Here is an 18,881-nt window from a genome sequence, read left to right on the forward strand (position 1 = left end):
AGCGCTAGTATGGTTCACAAATTGAGCGTGCTCGTTGATGCAAGAGATTCCTTTATTCCTGGGTTTATTTACACGTATTCCAACTGAGCTCCGTTAGAGCTCCCGGGTTTTATTTAAGCCCATTTGGCGTAGAAGTCTCTGAGCAAGCATGGCAAGTGTGAAGTTAGAGCTGAATTCAGATGATCCGAGTGCATAGCGAAAAAGCACTAAACCACTCTAGTGGACAGGCATGAACATTTACACATTTCATGACTTGAGACCATCAGCATTAAGCATCTTATCTGATTATTCGCACATTTGATAACATTTTAATATTCCCTCTTTGGATCAATTGTTGCCCATTGTTAAAAAACTTAATTCAGATATTAACTAAGCACTACCTGTTTTAACGAAGTTTGCATTTACATTACATTTTGGCAAATGTTAACAGAAACTAGAGCTATTTAATGTAAATAGATGTGATATGTCCAGTCTCTGTACTTGACCAGTCAGTTTAGGGTCTGTTTCTACATAATTATGATGGGTTTCCTTGTCTGGTTAATTTGTATGGACCTATGGGGTGGTCCAATCTTTTTGGCTCCGATGGAAAGCTATATAGCTTTAATACTTGGTCCATCCATTACAGCGACTTTCTCTTGATTGTACCAATTAGTTTCAACTCTGTTGTAAGCATAGAAACAACAATTTAAGTGTTGGGAGTCTGTTTTTTTGGTCAGTCCTGCCCTGAGCACTCCTACGCACAGAGAACAGAAGGTAGAAAATTCAGCTCTCAATATGCTTATCAAATAATGCTCACCATGAGCCATTTTCTGACCACTGTGCACAGGAGTGTGAGGACAATATTCAGAAAACATCTTAAATCATTTCCTAACTGAAGTCACTTTCCTAATTTGAGTATCTCTTTCATCATATGAAAAAAACTAAAGAATTTCTAAAATACATACATTTAACATTAAAAAACACTTTAACATTTCTTATCATTTGACTGACAGTTTTAAGCTATCAACTTAAGATAGAAAATGACTTAAGATGTTTTATTTATAGGCATTTATACATTTGATTGAATGTATAATTATTATTAAAAATAAATATTCTGAGTGGTAGTCTTTGAGATAGATCTTGTTACTTTTATTTGTGTGTTTTGTTCTTAATTGACCACGGAGATGATAATGATGCCAACTTATACCTTGGAGGAAAGACAATGAATTTTCCTGCCTGATTAATTTTCTAGTGATGTATTACAAGTCTATATGCGATCATATACCAAATGTTATTGTATATATAAGCTAGCTAGGCCAAAGAAAACTTATTTTTTGTTTCCACTAACACCTCCCCCCCAAAATAGGGTTGGTAGGTAGGTAGGCATTACTTTTTTTCATTGTTTTTTTTTTGGGGGGGGGGGAGGCACAGGGATTCTGTACCACACCGACCTAAATCAGGGTTTATATCACTATCTTATAAAATTTTAGATATAAAATGGTTAAACTTTAACTTGTTCACTCAATAAATGCATTTTTTTTTAGGAAATTACGCGGAAAAAAATACAGCAAAATAGAGAGTTACATATGCTAGGGGAAAAAAATAGGGTTGATTGGGTTAGTGAAAACAAACAAAAAATAACTCAGCCAAGGTAATAGTTACTTGTATGGGTTTAAAAGTGATTATTCCAGAGATGATCCTGTACATGTACATCAAAATTCTGTTTGAGCTGTGCCCTGAGCCATGTTTTTTTCTACATGTCTATATTTCTGTTTTTATGAAGTGTATTTCTAACAAAATGCTTAAATAGTTCATGAATGGGACCGAAGCTTATAATAATATGTAATTGATTACAGGAAGAATTTGATGAAATCTGAAATTATACATTTAAGTCCAATAATTTTGATTTTTGCAGAACAGTTTGAAGATGGGTTTACGATTCAGCCTAAAATGTTCTGTTTTGTCTTTGATGTAATATGTGAAGATTAATTATGTTAAAAGAATATAATAAGTACACATTGTTCTAAGAAGTTGCTTTGAACATAATCATTGTTCAGCACAGCTGCAACAGACAGGAGGTGTAAGCAGAAACATTCTTAGTGACATAAGAAATGAAAGCACTTAGAGCTTTTTTGTTTTCTTCAACCAAGCTTCACTGTATATCCCACTAATGTCTTCATTTTTTTGCACGCAATTTGTTAGAAAAAAAACTCGTTTTTGCAGCATTTTGAGCAGGTATAACAATATAAGTTTCTATGCTTTTCAGGTTGAGGACATACTCAACGCAGTGTATTGACAGCGGTGTTATTCAACTAGATAAAGTCCATTAAAGATTTCCTTGGATTACATGGTCGGGATAAATGTGACATAAACACTTCTTTTGGAGTTTTTCTCCCAGGATTTTGTAGAGATTTACAGGTAAGGCGTACAGTTTGTATTATCATTTGATCTCTATAATTCCTCAATTGATTTTCACACTTGTTAAGGATCAGGTTTGGATTTCGTTCTAAACTTTTATCAAAATCTTTGAAGTTTAATGCAAGAATTATGATATTTACACAAGACCAATAAGTTTAAAGCCGTAAAAATTCAGCCTGAGTTGTTTTACATAGAGATGGGCTTCATTCTGGCCCTTTGATCGTAAATGAAGTATACCCATAAATTGAAATCCGGCTCGTACAAATCAAGCATGCTTTCCCTGCGGGGAGGTTGGGGAATGGTCTATATTAATATACGTTTTTTATACCGTGTGCATCTGGCACATAAAGTCAGACTTTATTGCAGTTTTATGTGCCTTATTAATTCGGAAAAAGGAAACCAGGGTATCGGTGCATAGTGGATCCAGATTTTCGACTGGAAACAATAACTCATTGGCCGCAGGTGGAGGTTGGGTGAATAAAAACCATATTAACGCAGAAAGTAAATTTAGGTACAGTTTTTTTTATAGCTATTAAAAAAAAACAGTCAAAGAATATAGGATTAGCCTTTCTGGTTTCAAAAATGTTAACGTGAAATTTAGTCCACACATTACAAGTGAAAATATATGACCTCATAACTCTGAATTAAATGAATATTGAGTTGTTCCCCTAGATGGGTTTAATAATAACACAATGAATAATGAATGCATGCAAGTAAAGTGTAAAACAAATGCTGTTATACTCCAAAAAAAGATATTATAGTTTTTAATAATTTAATAACAGTACTGTAATGTTATAAGGTATCGCAAAGGCCTCTCAAAGATGCACATAGCAGACTGGTTTAATTTAGGATGGGAGAAGCAGACTGGTTATATTTTACCAGGGGACAAGTAAACTGCTTATATTTTACCATGGGACTTTTTTAGTAGACTGGTTTTATTTTAGCATGGGACATGTAGACTGGTTTTATTTTAGCATGGGACAAGTTGACTGGTTTGTTTTGTACTATGGGATATGTAGACTGGTTTATTTTAGCATGGGACAAGTATACTGGTTTTATTTTAGTATGGGTCAAGGAGACTGGTATTGTTTGAACATAGGTCAAGTAGGCTGGTTTTATTTAAACATCAGACATTAAAGTATAATACAATTATTGACAAAATCTACTAATAAACATATACACTGCAGTTAAAACAAAATGTGCAGTTAAAACAAAATGACATAAAATCTAGAAACAAAGGGCCAAAGTTTTTCAGAAAACTTGTAAGGAATTCTTTCAATGATCAAAAACGCTAGGAACAATAGCTATGATTGTCAACAAGGTGTTTTGTTTGGACGTCTTAGATCATTTATCATCTGTTATCGGAAAATAAAGATCAGATTTATTGCTTTACAAATAATTCTGATAGGTATTGTAACATAGCAGGAATAAGACGGGGCTTAAATGGTCATGTTTATCGCGGTGTAGTAGCTATTATTTCTGGTCCACTTACTATTTAAACATTTTAGCTACTCTGTAAATTACTCAACCTGTCAGCTGGTCTATGAATTTACATGGAAAAAACGGCTCAGAACATTTTTGGTCTGTCCTTTTTTCACCTGCGCTAGCCATTTTTGACATAAAATTGAGGAGATTTATTTGTTGTATTTTCGATTTTGTCGTTTTTAGCGGAAACCAATGACAATTATACTTAAATTTTATGGTAAAGGGCATTTGAGTTCACATTTTGGTCATGTAATCTGTCAAATAAACAGGATTTGTCGTCTGCGTAGTGCAAGAGCTGGTCAAAAATGATAATTTCTTAAAAAAGGACGAACATTATTTCCTGCTTTTTAGGGGTTGTAAAAGAATTAGCATTTATCAAAATTTCTTTTGTGGGTCGGCACATGTCGCTTTCCGCCAGTATAAAAAAGCCACTTGAAATTTCACATCAAACTTCTTCGTCCTTTTATAGTAAAATTTGCTTCTGAATATGACATTGTAATTTATGAGTCTTTGTGTTTTTACTGTTTTGAGTTTAGTAAAAAGGCCAATTACTTTGAGAAATGGGCACACGCGACCCCGTTTACTTTTCTGTCATCATTGAAATAAGGTCGCCATGTGACGGCAAATGTGACGAACTGAGTACTTACGGATTTTGAATGTTATATCAATATTTTTTACCCGCACGCCCTTACCTTTAATTTTATTTTGTGTGCCAAGTTCCATTTCAATGTAAACAGATATCATAATCTTAATTGCGAGCCATATCTTTATTGCCGCAAAAGTAAATGCACAAAGTACAAATGTGGGGATTTTGTGTGCACATTTTATAGGCGGCTTTTATCTCTAAACAATAAACAGAGTCATAAAATTGTAAAAGAACTAACATCCGAGGGTTAAAAATCCCTCTTTATGGCCTTTAAAAGTTTTATCCAATTTCAAGCAGGACTGAATGACGAATTTCTCATGGCCAAAGTAGGGCTCTGACAATTTATAGCCGGACATGCAAACACTTGACCAATTTATTAAATTATAATTTAATATCCCAAATTACCATACTGCTGTGATGTATATCTGACTATGCCTAGTGAAACGAAGTTACCATAGCTTCCCAATTTTCCGTACCATTTATTTCAAATTAAAAATGTATGAAGTTGACGCTGGGAGTAAGTGTTGCTTAGCCATGCATTTCAGTGCAGCTGACAATTGTGAATATTTTAAGGGCTTTCCACAGTGTAAAAGTTTGTTCGAACCACACCAACCAATAAATATTTAATCATACTCGCTCTTATATCATGGACATGTTAGTTCTGGCTTCCATAACTTTAATGTAGATATTTATTGTTTTTATGTTTACTACACACTTCCCAAAAGGTAATATATAACATGTTTGCTGAAAAGTTCTTTAGCTATGATGTTTACGTGTAAAAAGGAGTTGAGCAAATTTTAAGACAAAAAGAAAGATTTTTATCAGATTTTAGGTTTGCATTTTTTTTCAGAAAATTCCTTCTAAGAACTGAGTATGTTTTTATATCAATAAGAAATAAACACTACCCAATCAACAATGTTTTCGTGCTTTTTGGTGATTGCTTCTGTTTTAAGAAAGATTTTTGCTTTTTTGTAAACAAGAAGTGAATTTAAAGGGACTTGCTCATGTTTTGGCACAATTTTTTTCATGGTAAAGCATCATTATTCTGGAAACACTTATATTATTACTATTTTACTGTTTTATATTACAAATGCAGAAAAAAATACACTTAAGTATAAAAAAATATTCTAGTAGGGATCGAACCCACAAGTACAATCAAGGAAAAATATGGACACTGACAACGAAACCACACGCCCACAAGGACCCATAAATAAGGATAATTTAACCTTAAAAATTGTCTTTTATTATAAAGCGTTCATTAACACTTTTCAAAATTGTGAGTTTAAATCATTGACATTATTTGAGCATAATTTTTCACTACGTAATTGAATATCATCAAGAAATTAACTGCAAGACATCTTTTATTTGTTTGTCTGGAGCATTCTGACAACAACCTGTTTATATTGGTGACAGACTTTTCCTAAAAAAGCAAATTCAATTTGAGCGAAAATCAGATAAAATCTTCTGTTGCAAACTTTGGTCACCATATTTTTCAACAAAAAAAAAACATTGCAAAGGATGTATGTTTTACTCTTGAGAAAGGTTGTACCTGAAAACTGAATAAAACACGAACCTTTGAAACATTTAGATTTTGCCATGACCCCCTCATCCCACCCATTTTTGCACTATTGAAGGTCCTTAAAATAGAGTGAAACACTTATTGCAGCAATAAAAATTATACTGCGTGAATGAATATATAAAAAAATAATAAATGAAATTCATTGTTCGTTATCTTGCAAAAATGAAACGATACCTTAGCAAAAATTCTTACTTATTGAAAGAACTCTACGAGGAAAAAGCTACTTACTGCACTGTAAATCGATACTTAAAAGCAAGATTTTTGGTGCTTTGCAATTATTTCCTTTTTTTCATTTTATGACAGGCACTTGAAGATGACAAAGACTGCTGACATAACTGCATGAAATGAATTGCTTCTTTACTACATTTTGTGGCGAGAATTGAAATAGAAAGGACAATTTTCTACATAAAAGGATTGTCGTATTTGTTATAGAAATTATAGGATTTTCAATTTCAATGTAAAATCGCTTGAATAATCGTATTTGACATTTTCAATCCCTAATGCATTTCTTTAATTGTAAAGGCACCAGTTTTCTTTACAATGTCCACGAATTGTGCATGATTCGTGTATGTCGGCGGATCGGATTACGTGCCAGCCAATATGCTGCCTTGTAAGTGGACATAAATACTGGTCAGCGTGGTCAGTGTGAACTATTTACATTCAGTTGGTCACTACCATATCAGTGGTGTGCAGTGTTTGATAGACATCAAAGTATTAGTGTATGTTTGCTGGGGATTATAGCAGATTATTCCGCCATCAGTTACGTTCGGTTTGTTAACTTTTTCGGGAGGTGTCAGATACAGTTTTGGCTACTCTTGCTCTCAGTATCTTGGACTGCAGGACAAATATTGACCAACAATGTAGCCAGCTTGGTCGGCACAACTGATAGTCTCTGATTGAAACTCGAGCAATGTGAGAATTATATCATTCGGTTAATGAAATCGTGGACTTCATATCTGTAATTAAGACTACTACATTGGCAATGTATGTGAATTGGTCAACTTGGATAATGCATTTAGGGACACATTTTTAATGGCTCTGCACAAAGAAAATTCAATTATGGACCCTTTTTTAATGGCTCTGTATATGAATTGGTCAACAAGTGTAAAGCAATTATGGACCCTATTTTAATGGCTCAGTGTATATGAATTGGTCAACAAGGGTGAAGCAATTGTGGACCCATTTTTAATGGCTCAGTGTATATGAATTGGTTAACAAGGGTGAAGCAATTGTGGACCCATTTTTAATGGCTCAGTGTATATGAATTGGTCAACAAGGGTGAAGCAATTGTGGACCCATTTTTAATGGCTCAGTATATATGAATTGGTTAACTCAGGGTAGAGCAATTGTGGACCCATTTTTAATGCCTCAGTGTATATGAATTGGTTAGCTCAGGGTAGAGGGATTGTGGAACCATTTTTAATGGCTCAGTGTATATGAATTGGTCAACAAGCGAAATGCAATTGTGGACCCATTTTTAATGGCTCAGTGTATATGAATTGGTTAGCTCAGGGTAGAGGGATTGTGGAACCATTTTTAATGGCTCAGTGTATATGAATTGGTCAACAAGGGAAATGCAATTGTGGACCCATTTTTAATGGCTCAGTGTAAATGAATTGGTCAACAAGGGAAATGCAATTGTGGACCCATTTTTAATGGCTCAGTGTATATGAATTGGTCAACAAGGGAAATGCAATTGTGGACCCATTTTTAATGGCTCAGTGTAAATGAATTTGTCAACAAGGGTAGAGCGGTAATGGACACAATTTTAATGGCTTAAATTTGTTTAAATTGAGAATAGGTGTATTACTGGGTATGCTTGTTTTTACTTATTCATCAGATAATTTATAATGCAATTTTTAATGTACTTTTTTTAGTAATTGAATGTACTTTTATCTATGTTTGAAGTATTGTCATCAAACATCGGAAATCTGCAATTTATAAAAGCAATTCAATTTATTCAGCTTTTACGGTAAATTGAATTTGAGTGCATTAAAAAAAAAAATGAAATCATTATTAGTAATTTCTATTTCTTAAAAAACCTAAACTGATCGAGACTACCACTTTGTATTGTGCGTAATATCCTGAATGAAAATCTAGGATTGCCGAAAGCACGACATAATTGGACAAAATAACCCGCCTTTTTATGGCCGATTTCTGATTTCCACCCAATTTAATGGAGAAGGCTTGCCATTCATATATTTTATGTAATGAAGTTGTAATATGCTAATATATGACACTTTAATGAGTGTAGAACGTGATACAAAGTATTAATCACAGGAGATTTTTGATGGTAGCTATTTAAACCTTGGGGGAAAAAACATTAGTTCGTTTTGACTTCATCTACTAAATTATAAGTAAAGTTGAGAACAAAAATCTGGTGACAACTTAATGTATTTTTGACTATAACATTAAGTAAAGTGTAAAAAAACACCTTTGTGTTTATTACTTACAAAAGAATTACGAAATAGAATATCTTCCTGACACGTTTTTGAAAAGTAAAGATATTTTTTATGTATGATGGTATATTTAATATTTATTAATGATGCCCACCATTTAGTAGACTCTTGATTAATCAGAAATATATTAGTGTTTTGGTATCAATCTGTTACTTTTTCCCTATTAGGATTTCTAAAGATGTGCTAAATATTGAAGAGTCAATGATTAAAAACGTGATAATGTTAACACAGATTCGAGAAATTTGTCAAAAAATAAAATTATTCTCTTGCTGGAAACTGCCATTCTTAGCTTGAGTTTTCTCCCATTTTTTGAAAGCGAAAATAAAGTAGTCAATGAGATTATTAAGAATTATCTGCCCCTTTCTATAATAACTAAGTTGATGAATTTAGAAAGTATTAAGAATTATCTGCCCCTTTCTATTATAAAGTGTTTGATATGTTTTAAAGCATCATGAATTATCTTCCCCGTTTTATTATAAAGTGTTTGATATGTTTAAAAGCATCATGAATTATCTTCCCCTTTCTATAATGAATATAGGATTTCACCAGATGCATTTAAAGTAAGAAGAATTTTGACAGACAAATGTGTTTAAATTTTGCTTTATTCTTCTTTTAAAAATAGTAAGTAAAATCTACAAGAACTTCATAACAGAGAATGTAAATTGTTTTGCATGGTCATTGTAGAATTTACTAATAAAACTGTTTCAGTAGAATAAGCAAAGTTGTTGTTGACGTCTCAGATTTCGTGTTATTACTAGATTAAATGTCCCAACTATAAAAATAATGGAGAAAGTAATTGTATAATTACAGAAATTATCCTTGACGCGGTTTATGAAAAAAGTCTATTATAAAGGAAACATAAAATTGCATGCATGAAAAACATCATAGAAAAGGGTCTTGTTGGAATGAACATATTTGATTTTTTTTCCTACATTTTATTTTGCACAGTTGATAAATATTAAAATTTTAATCATTTTCAACATGTTTGCACGTGTTAAAGAGCTAGTATTAGTATAAAGTTACTTATTTAAGAATATTTTGTTACCTATGACTTTTTGATTGAAATTAATATTACCTTAAGTGTCTCTTGGCATGAAAATATATATGACTCTTACACTTAATCTTCTATTCATTCATATCATTTATTGCAGCTTTTATGACAATTAATTTTAGACAAAGACGTAATTATATGTTATCAAATTTTACGTAAAATCAAAGAAATGTTCTTACTTTTGATTATGTAATAAACATATCAGGGACGGATCCAGAATTTGAAGTGAGAGGGGGCGTAAAGTGTTGGCAGGTTATTTTTTAACAATTCCTAAATGGTGCATTTTGGTCATTTTTTTTTTCTCTCTCCAATATTGAAAAAAAAGTAAACTTTGATGATGGGGGGGGGGGGGGGCGCACCTGATGTGCCTCCCTCCCCCCTTGATCCGCTATTGCATATTATTTTACGCAGTTTATAGGGTAGAAACATAAGGTATATATTTTTATAAAATATTGTCCATAATACCAAAGGATAATGTCCTTAGGGGCAATCGAACCCTAGACCTCTTTGTTGTGACGTAGACTCCTCCACCATGACACCTGTATGCAGGGGCGTAGCTTCGTGTAGGCCGCGGCCTACACATTTTTCAAAAAATCGAATAAATAAAATTGCTAAATCTGCAATAAAAACTAAAGGCATAGGGGGTTAGGGGCTAAAATTTGAAATCCCGACAAATTCGCCTTAATATAAATTTAATTCAAGGTAAAAAAGAGTGATATTGTTGTTCTCATTAATGTTTTTACATCAAAACTCACCAACCACAACCTAGCTAAAATAAATCGGGGGGGGGGGGGAGAGAGACCCCAAGAAAGTGGCCTACACATTTATTATTTTTTTCGTCAAGCTACGCCCCTGCCTGTATGATCTTAATGAATAAAACTACCGCTTTAAAGGCTAGTTCCTTAGTGAGACAGTATAAGTGCCGCTATATACAAGTCAAATACCGGGATACGTTAGGTATATTCAAACACATTCTTCCGAGTTATTTGTAATTAAATATTTGACGAAATCGAAAGTCATTCTTTATTAGAAATCAAATATATAATATTATTTAAATTTATGACACTTCAATAGCTTTTGTATTGCGTAAAAGACTATAAGTGTGTCTATTCTGGTATAATGGATTTGTTTGTGCCATCTCCTCGTTGATGTATTGATTCAGACTTGCTGATGAATCGTGCCGATTCCTGGTCTAGACTTTTATCTCGTAGATTGACAGTCCTTGAAAAGTGCTTGCCTTGCAGATTTTTTATGCATACAAACATTTGTGTTTTGCGTTGGTTCGTTGTAATAATTCAAACAAGAAGCTATAATTTGGAGATGTCACATCGCTCAATAAAAGCGCCAACGTACCCCCCTCCGACGTTAAATAATGAATTAGGCACTTAGAACTCTTTCATTATTTCAAATATTCGAAACAAGAGGATAAAACTGAAAAAAGTCATGTTGCCAATGCTAAATCACCAAGAAGTGATGTCGCCTTATACTTAATGCGCCACGTACACCTCTCAGACATCAGTTACTAAATAGATCAGGTACTAATTCAGGGCCCATGATCTCACTTAAATGTCTTTAGTCAGAGTTTTCTGCAAATGTTTAAAAAAATCATTTACACACTTCAAGAAGTCATGTCACCTTATTAATGTCGCGAGGTACACCCCTCTGACATCTAATACTAAATCAGGTACTTAACCATATTCATGCAGGGCCCATAACTCACCGTATTGTCTGCAGTCAAAGTTTTCTGCATATGTTTTAAAAACAACATTTTTTACAATCATTTACACACTTTTTATTATAAGATGTTTTTTTCTAACATCTTAAAAGTCTCACGGTCAGGCTAAAGAGACGTTGATAAATATGGGTCCTATAGTTGCTGTACCTCACGTCTGCCGTGTATGTAGATAAATGAAGCCGACATGAAACTCTTGAAAAACATTCTGAAAGAAAGTGTTTTTTTTTTACAATACGTGATGTTGGCACATGTTCGATCAGATCGTTTTCTAATGGTATTTCTTTGCTTATATGCCATTCAATATAATTTTCATTGATACCTATTAAACTCTCATCATTATGGGAGAAAAGAATTGTGGGCCTTGGATATGTTCGGTAGTCTTCGAAAGGAAGGAACTGGTTCTTTATTTACTAAAGGATTGAATGTTCTGATTAAGTCAATATTAGTTTTATGCAAATTAATTGATTAAATACAAAAGAGTCTGTCGGATATCATGATTATTTGAAAATAAATACTTTTAAACCAGTCTGTTTAAATATTTACTTTTCTGCGAGACGATTTGATAGTCAGCGAACTAACTACTCAGATATTCTTTTTTTAAAGACATTTTTTTCTTCCACAATGAAATACTGGATGTGTTGACAAAAAAGCAGATACAAGTGTTTTCTTGGTTCTGTAATTACACTCAGACTGGTTTATCAGTGTTTTATTGTCTTATCGAAACCAGTCTGTTGATGGAGTGTTTGTTTCACCAACTCTGGCAACAAGAACTGTTGGAGTCATGTTCCAAAGTGTTCATCCAGCCTTGAAGATAACACCTTTTACCTCGAACTATTATTTCATAGAGATCATGTTATTTATTAGAAATGTCACTGGCACAAAGATAATACCCTCAGCCTTTGTTTTTTCATGTAGATAAAACTTTCAGTCTTTGTTTTATTGTTTGGATTAACAAAAGCAGTGGAAAAATGTATAATTACCTGGCAGACGAAAATATAAACATCTCAGAATGAAAGAAAACCATGAAATTACTGCCTTGATGGAGCGATTAACTTATTTAACATAAGTTTCAGTTCCTCAAAGCTTTTCCGTGTCTCTTTCAGGTTTATCTGTCAGATATTCAAAACATTAGTTATTTTTTCAATGGGTATATCAGTTGTATTTATTCTGGCCCGAACACTGTTTAACATTCTCTAATTATTTGCTTTGGAATGAAATCAGCTTTGAGTTGTCTATTTTCAGCCATAAAACTTGGTAATCAAGCATATTTTATACCTCCGAAAAAAATAAGCAGCATTCCAGTGTCAGGCTTTCAAAATACATTTTTCTGTTTCACGATTGTCATCTTCCGTCAGAATTGTTTTAATCTTTTGACGGAACAAAAAATAAATGAAAGATATTCGAGATTAGTTGGCGAAGTGGAATTAAAAATAAAAATTAGAAACTTTATATCTAGCAAGACACCTGATCTGGAACGCCTGATCTGGAAAGCCAAGATGTACATATATCAATGGAAGTTGAAATTGAAGATAAGTTGGCAAAATGCAATGGAAATGTAGCTCATAAAATAAATATAATATTTAATTATCAAGAGGCCAAGAGGCCTAAAATGGAAGGTCAAGGTGCACACATTTTAACTGAACTTAAAAATCGAACTATGTAAATATGTCATAATATTGAAAACAATGGAGTAAGCCATTTTCCATTGATCATGTGATTTATATTTCTTTTGTTTTCTCTGCAGTTAAGTTCCCTGGCCTCTCGTCCTGTACTCACACTAGCTTCTCACCAAGGCAACTTGGGTTCAATTCCCTGCCTGGGTGCATGTGAGTTTGGTTGGTTGTCGCAACACTAAACAAGTGGTTCTAATCTCCGGGTTCTCTGGTTTCCCCGGCAACACTAGACCAAACTCATGCAACATCATGTCAATGAGGCTGACTCAGCACAAGTTTACATACAACTGTCTTCACAGTTGTTGTAAAATAAAGTTAAAAGTGTACTTGAATGAAACTTTGAAGAATGCTTTTTGTGGATGGCAGGTGGGTATAGAAAGTTTAAAGTAATTTCTTGGCATAGTATCCCTTTCATAAATGTTCGAAAGAGTACAAATATTCTCAAATTCGAGAAAGAGTTCTTTTTTGGGGGGGCCGTGGGTGGGAATAGCAAGTTAAGAGTAATTTCTTGGCTAAGTTTCCCTTTCATTAATGGACGAAAGCGTACGAACACCTCAAATTCATTTTTTTTTTTGGCCCCTCAGTCATCATGGAGAGTTTGTTTGTTTCAAGAACGCAAGTATCACTGCCTGTGTTTTCTCCGAACTTCTGAGGTTGATCCAACATCAAAGCCATTTCTAGGGTCTGTTTTGTAACAGAGCCACCTAAAAAATGTTGCAACTGTCAGGATCACTCCAATTTACTTACCAGAAATAAAAAAAATCCTCAGTTTGTGAGAAATAATTAAGTTTTGTCCGAAACCAGATTCTGTGTTCAAATCTCCAAGTACCAGAAGTCATTTTCCATGCAAAACGGCAGGCTTCAAAATTGTGTTAAAAATTTCTGTAACCGATATGCATATTTACTGTATGATTAATGATTCTGCTTGTTACACAAAGTATTTTAAAAGATTACATTTAATACCCAGGTATATCTTTGATCCAATTAAAAATAATTAATGCCAAATATTAGAAGTGCTCTTTGAAAGATAAGTTTTCGAAATATTAACTTTGATTTGGAAAGATTGTAACATTTTAATCCTACCACACAAGATGAACATCTGTACAATGTCGGTGCTTTAATCTCCTTTGTTTTTCAAGTTTTAAGAAAGCATTGAGGTCGGCATAATTGTTGGCTTTTAAAACTAGTCAAAACTATAAAAAAGAACATTTTTTTATAATACTAAAATGAAACTTTTAAAGCTGCACTCTCACCGATTGACAATTTTGACATAATTTTAAAAAATTGTCACAGAATCAGCTTATTTTGGCATTAATATAAGATAACTCATTACAATTAACAGATCTCAATTGCTTGGAAAACTGCCGAAAATTTTCATTTTTCTTATAGCGTTGATCAGTTTTAGTCATAATTAAATCAATTTCCAAACGGATTATGAAGAACTGCTATCTGATCTTTTGTCAGCAGTCTTATAACACTGGTTTCCAGAAATTTACACAAAAATTGGCTCATTCAAAGACGTAAACTAAACATCTGTGAGAGTGCAGCTTTAAAGCTTTAATGATTTTAGTCATAAAACAATCAATTTTCAAATGAAAAACTTGATCTGATCTTTTGTCAGGAGTCTTATTACACCTGTTTACACATTTACACAAACAAGGCTTATTCCAAGAACAAAAAGAAAAAAAAGATGTCAAAACAGTCAATTTTGCTGTGAGAGTGCAGCTTTAAGTTAATTCACATGTTACCAGTGGTAACATATATGTATCATGTCATGTGTAGCAGAGTCAACAAGTCTGACTTTTAATAATACTTCAGTAATGTCCCTTTTCAACTGACCCTCCCCCACCACCAACAACATCAACAACAACAACAGAGGAGCTTTGGTAGCCACTTGCCATGTTCTTGCTTTCAAATTATGTTCTTAAATATTCTTTTAAAACTTCCTGAAAGGTCGGCCATATGAAGAATTTGATCTGTTTGAACAAAAAAACGAGCATGGCGTAACTTAATTAACTTGTCGTTGCGATATTTGTCAAGTGTCTTCGTAGACATATCTTATACCTATCATCTAATTGTTAGCCAAACAATGTCCTATCATATTTCCTTACAAGTCGGGGACTTCAAAAGTTGCCTTCCTAAATGAATTTGAAAACATACAAGTTACTGTAGGTATTCATTTCAATAGGTGAACTTGACTGAACCTTGGCTCTCGTTCAAAGGTCGTCTAAGGCCGTAAACTTTGCAATAGTTACTTGTTTCAGACTAGTATCTAAGATGATTTTGCTGGATATGAAAATTTGACCACAGTCATTAAACCTGTGTAAAATTAGTCAAATTAGGCGTAAACATGAAAAGAAATGTTTTTATGTTTAATAAAGCCAGTATGAAATCTGATGCGGACATTGCTTCTTTTGTGCTACCTGTCTGATCGACTGACTGTATAAAAAATATAAGGACTATGAAATCAAATTTTTACGACCGAAAACACATAATAATATTTTCTCTTCAAGGAGCCATTCATCTCTTTTCAAGGATACAAATATATGGTCTTATAAGCTATTGTCAACGAAAGATACAGACTGACATTGGGTCAAGAGGTTGTTTTGTGTTTGCTGCAGATAACAGCAGTTGTAAACAGATTATTTTCTCTTTATGGTTTGTTGGAGTTTTAAGCTCAATAAATCTTTCCTTGTTCCACTAATGTACTTTGACTCTAGATGTTTTTGTTTTCAAACTTAAAAGGCCAGAAGACGGAAGTACTGTCAGATTCTAGCCAAAGTCTCAGTGTCCATCTGTTTTGAGCTCTACAAATCTTACCCCTGTTCCACTGATGTCTTTTGGCTCTAGATGTTTTTGTTTTCCAACTTAAAAGGCCAGAAGATGGAAGTACTGTTTAATAAGATTCTAGCCAAAGCCTCAGTGTCCAGCTCAAGTTCAAAATTTTCATCAATTTCAAACTTAAAAGGCCAGAAGATGGAAATACTGTTTAAAGATTCTAGCCAAAGCCTCAGTGTCCGAAAATACATCATTGGCAATGATTGACCAAGTGGTTCTCTGGAGCATATGTTTTGGAGATGGATCTGCCACTTGGAGCTTGGTTGATGACTATAGTTCTGGTTTTCACCCAGGAGTGGTAAATGATTCTTAATATCATGTACACTGTTATGAGAAAGAAATAAAAACAAGGTTGAACAAGCCCAAATTCTTGCAGTATTGTTTGCCATAAAAAATCAACATGCTTTATTATATAAACTCCACAATTTGAGCAATTATCCAGAAAGCAAATAACCAGTTCAGGGCTTGCAGGCTAGTTCCGAAATTTCAACCAATGATTTAGATAGCATATTTTAAAACAGTTCATCATTGTGTTGTTATTTAAAAGTAATTCTTAACCTTTACCCCTATGTGAACATTGACAAAATTAAATTAATAAAAAATGGTTTAAAATTGGTGAAACAGCATACTGTTCATATTTATATTTATTTCATCTTTCTCTGTCCTAAGTGACCAAAATTTCTCGGTCATGGTTCGGACAAATAAGTTTCCAAAGAATACTATGGCATTGATATTTTCTTCATCCCGTTTGTCCATAAGCAATTAGCTGGAATGCCAGTTCCATTCAAACTTGTCAGTGATTTATGATCCAATGATATCTTCTGTGGACTGGTTTTTCTTTTCTTAAAACAGATGTTGATTTACATTGCTGTTTCCTGATGTGTTTCCACTCGGAGTTTTACCATCTTGGTCAGCTGTTTATCATTCTCCGAGGACTCCTTTTGTAGCAGCCAATTATGGTATCACCTTCCATAATTGATATCGATTTTCAACTCAAATTTACAAGGACTGTTTAAACATTTACATGTTCTAAGAAGGATGGAGTTTTCTCACACTGAAAATTGAAGAATCTGTCAAATTCATAAACCAGTCAGATAATCCAACCAATCAGCTTTGAGTGATGGCTGAATCATTTGAGCCAGCATTGATTCAACTATAAACTTGTCAGAATTGCCATATTCTTGTACAAGGTGTAAGGATTGGATATCAATATCATTCCTATTCTGTAATTTTGGAGCTATAAATGTCTAATAAACAATGGATGAGCCAACAATGCTGAAAAAAGAGAACTCATAAAATCCTTTAAGCTTCATACATAATTTTTTCAAAGAAATTGATATACCTAAGTTTTATTGAGTTTTTCCAAAGCTTTGGCGTCATTAAAGGCATTGGCATGCAGAAACTGTTCATATGATCACTTCGTATTTGCTCTATGTTATGTCTCTTACATTTATTTAATAGTCTCTATGTAACTTGGTTCATATTTTTTACTCTATCATGATTATGTGACATCGCATCTGTTGAAAATTGGCAATAATTCAAAAACTGTAAAAAACATTCAAATAAAACTTGGTAGACATGTTGCCTCTGGCAAAATATATAAACAGCAAGGTCCATAACTCTGGCTTTAATATTTATTGAGTGAGTCCCCTTGTTTGGCTGATATTAAAAACAATGGAAGAGCTTTGACATAAGCAAGGCAGTACTCTTATTTGTTTGGTAGGTTCGTTGATTATATTTTGGTCTCATTGACAAGACTTTGGCTTTTGATAGTAAAATCCATAACATCTCAATTAAGCCCCAAAATACTCACTTCAAATTACAATCTCAGTCACAACTCATTCTACCACATAAAAACATAGTATGTATAAAAATCTTACATGTTTTCACTTTTTTTTGGAATTTATGTATTTTTCATTGAATCTGTTGATAAAAACCTTTTGTCAATATTTCAAATGAAGAAAAAGTGTATTTCAGTAAATGCTTAAAAACAAACATTTGTCGGTGAGAATGTGCTTTTCAAAAGATAATTTCAGTGATATTGGGACTTGATTATTTATGCTACCACTTGAAGCTGGAAAGAACATGACTTTGGGTATAAATGAAGGACTACAAGAACTTCTTGGATAAATAGCTAATACCATTTAAAGATATCTTAGCCAGTAATGGAAGTTTCTTGTTAACAAAACTGATGTGATAAAAAGTAGTTTTGTCGTACATGGCAATATCTTAGCCTCATGGATAGGAAGGTAATTATTTGATTAAATCTTTATGATATTGATTGTCGGATCAGGAAAGTAAGCCATGCTCCAAGATGTGTTATACTTCAATAATAGAGAAATTACAAGTTTATCTGTGAAAATACTTGACGTTTTTGCCAATCAGCGGATTTGGATGTAATGCGAAAATTGTCAAGTAAAATTACAAGATTGAATCCAGGAATGAGACCTGTCTATGAATCAAGAACTGCATTAGAAACCTGATTAATTTGTTCTTGGAAAAGTCCTGAGGATACATAATGCCGGTATGCTTGATTTGTAAAAATAAGTCATTGATTGATAGGAATTGTTAAACCGGTTATTGGTGTCTGACATGAATGCCTTCGGAAGTATTATTCCCAAAGGTGAGTTAATTCTGCGTTAACAAGGTCGTGGATTTGTTCGGATTTGTCCAGGGCTTGAACTCTAATGGGTGGTTTTGCCGCTTATAGGGAGCAGTAATTGTTATTCTGGGGAGAAATAATTGTGCATCAGTCAAGTACTTGTTTGTACAAAGGTTGGTACATGTCACACACCACTAATTGGAAGTAAAAATCTTGATTGATTCTGTGAAAACAATGCCAGCAATTTACCTAGGGGTTTGATATTACCAGAAACTAATGGATTCCTATAGTGATTTCAAATGGATATTGGATTGGATTCCTTTAATCATTTGTTGATGGCCCCTGGAATGTGATCTCTGATTTCACTTCAATGCTTTCCTGGTTAAATATCTCTCCTGTTTCTTTTAGGGCCTCAC

General features: G+C 33.4%; 1 protein-coding gene across 6 annotated transcripts in view; it reads left to right on the plus strand.

Annotated features, from left to right (window-relative positions):
• The window catches only part of LOC128234607 (roundabout homolog 2-like), a 124,845-nt gene that overhangs the window by 28,101 nt on the left and 77,863 nt on the right, over nt 1-18,881 (plus strand). For all 6 annotated transcript variants that reach the window (XM_052948938.1, XM_052948936.1, XM_052948942.1 and 3 more), the window contains exon 2: nt 2,246-2,397. The gene's annotated coding sequence lies outside the window, so the exon portion shown is untranslated. The remainder of the gene's footprint in view (nt 1-2,245; nt 2,398-18,881) is intronic.

Source organism: Mya arenaria, chromosome 5, assembly GCF_026914265.1.
Source record: "Mya arenaria isolate MELC-2E11 chromosome 5, ASM2691426v1".
Classification (NCBI taxonomy): Eukaryota; Metazoa; Mollusca; class Bivalvia; order Myida; family Myidae; genus Mya; species Mya arenaria.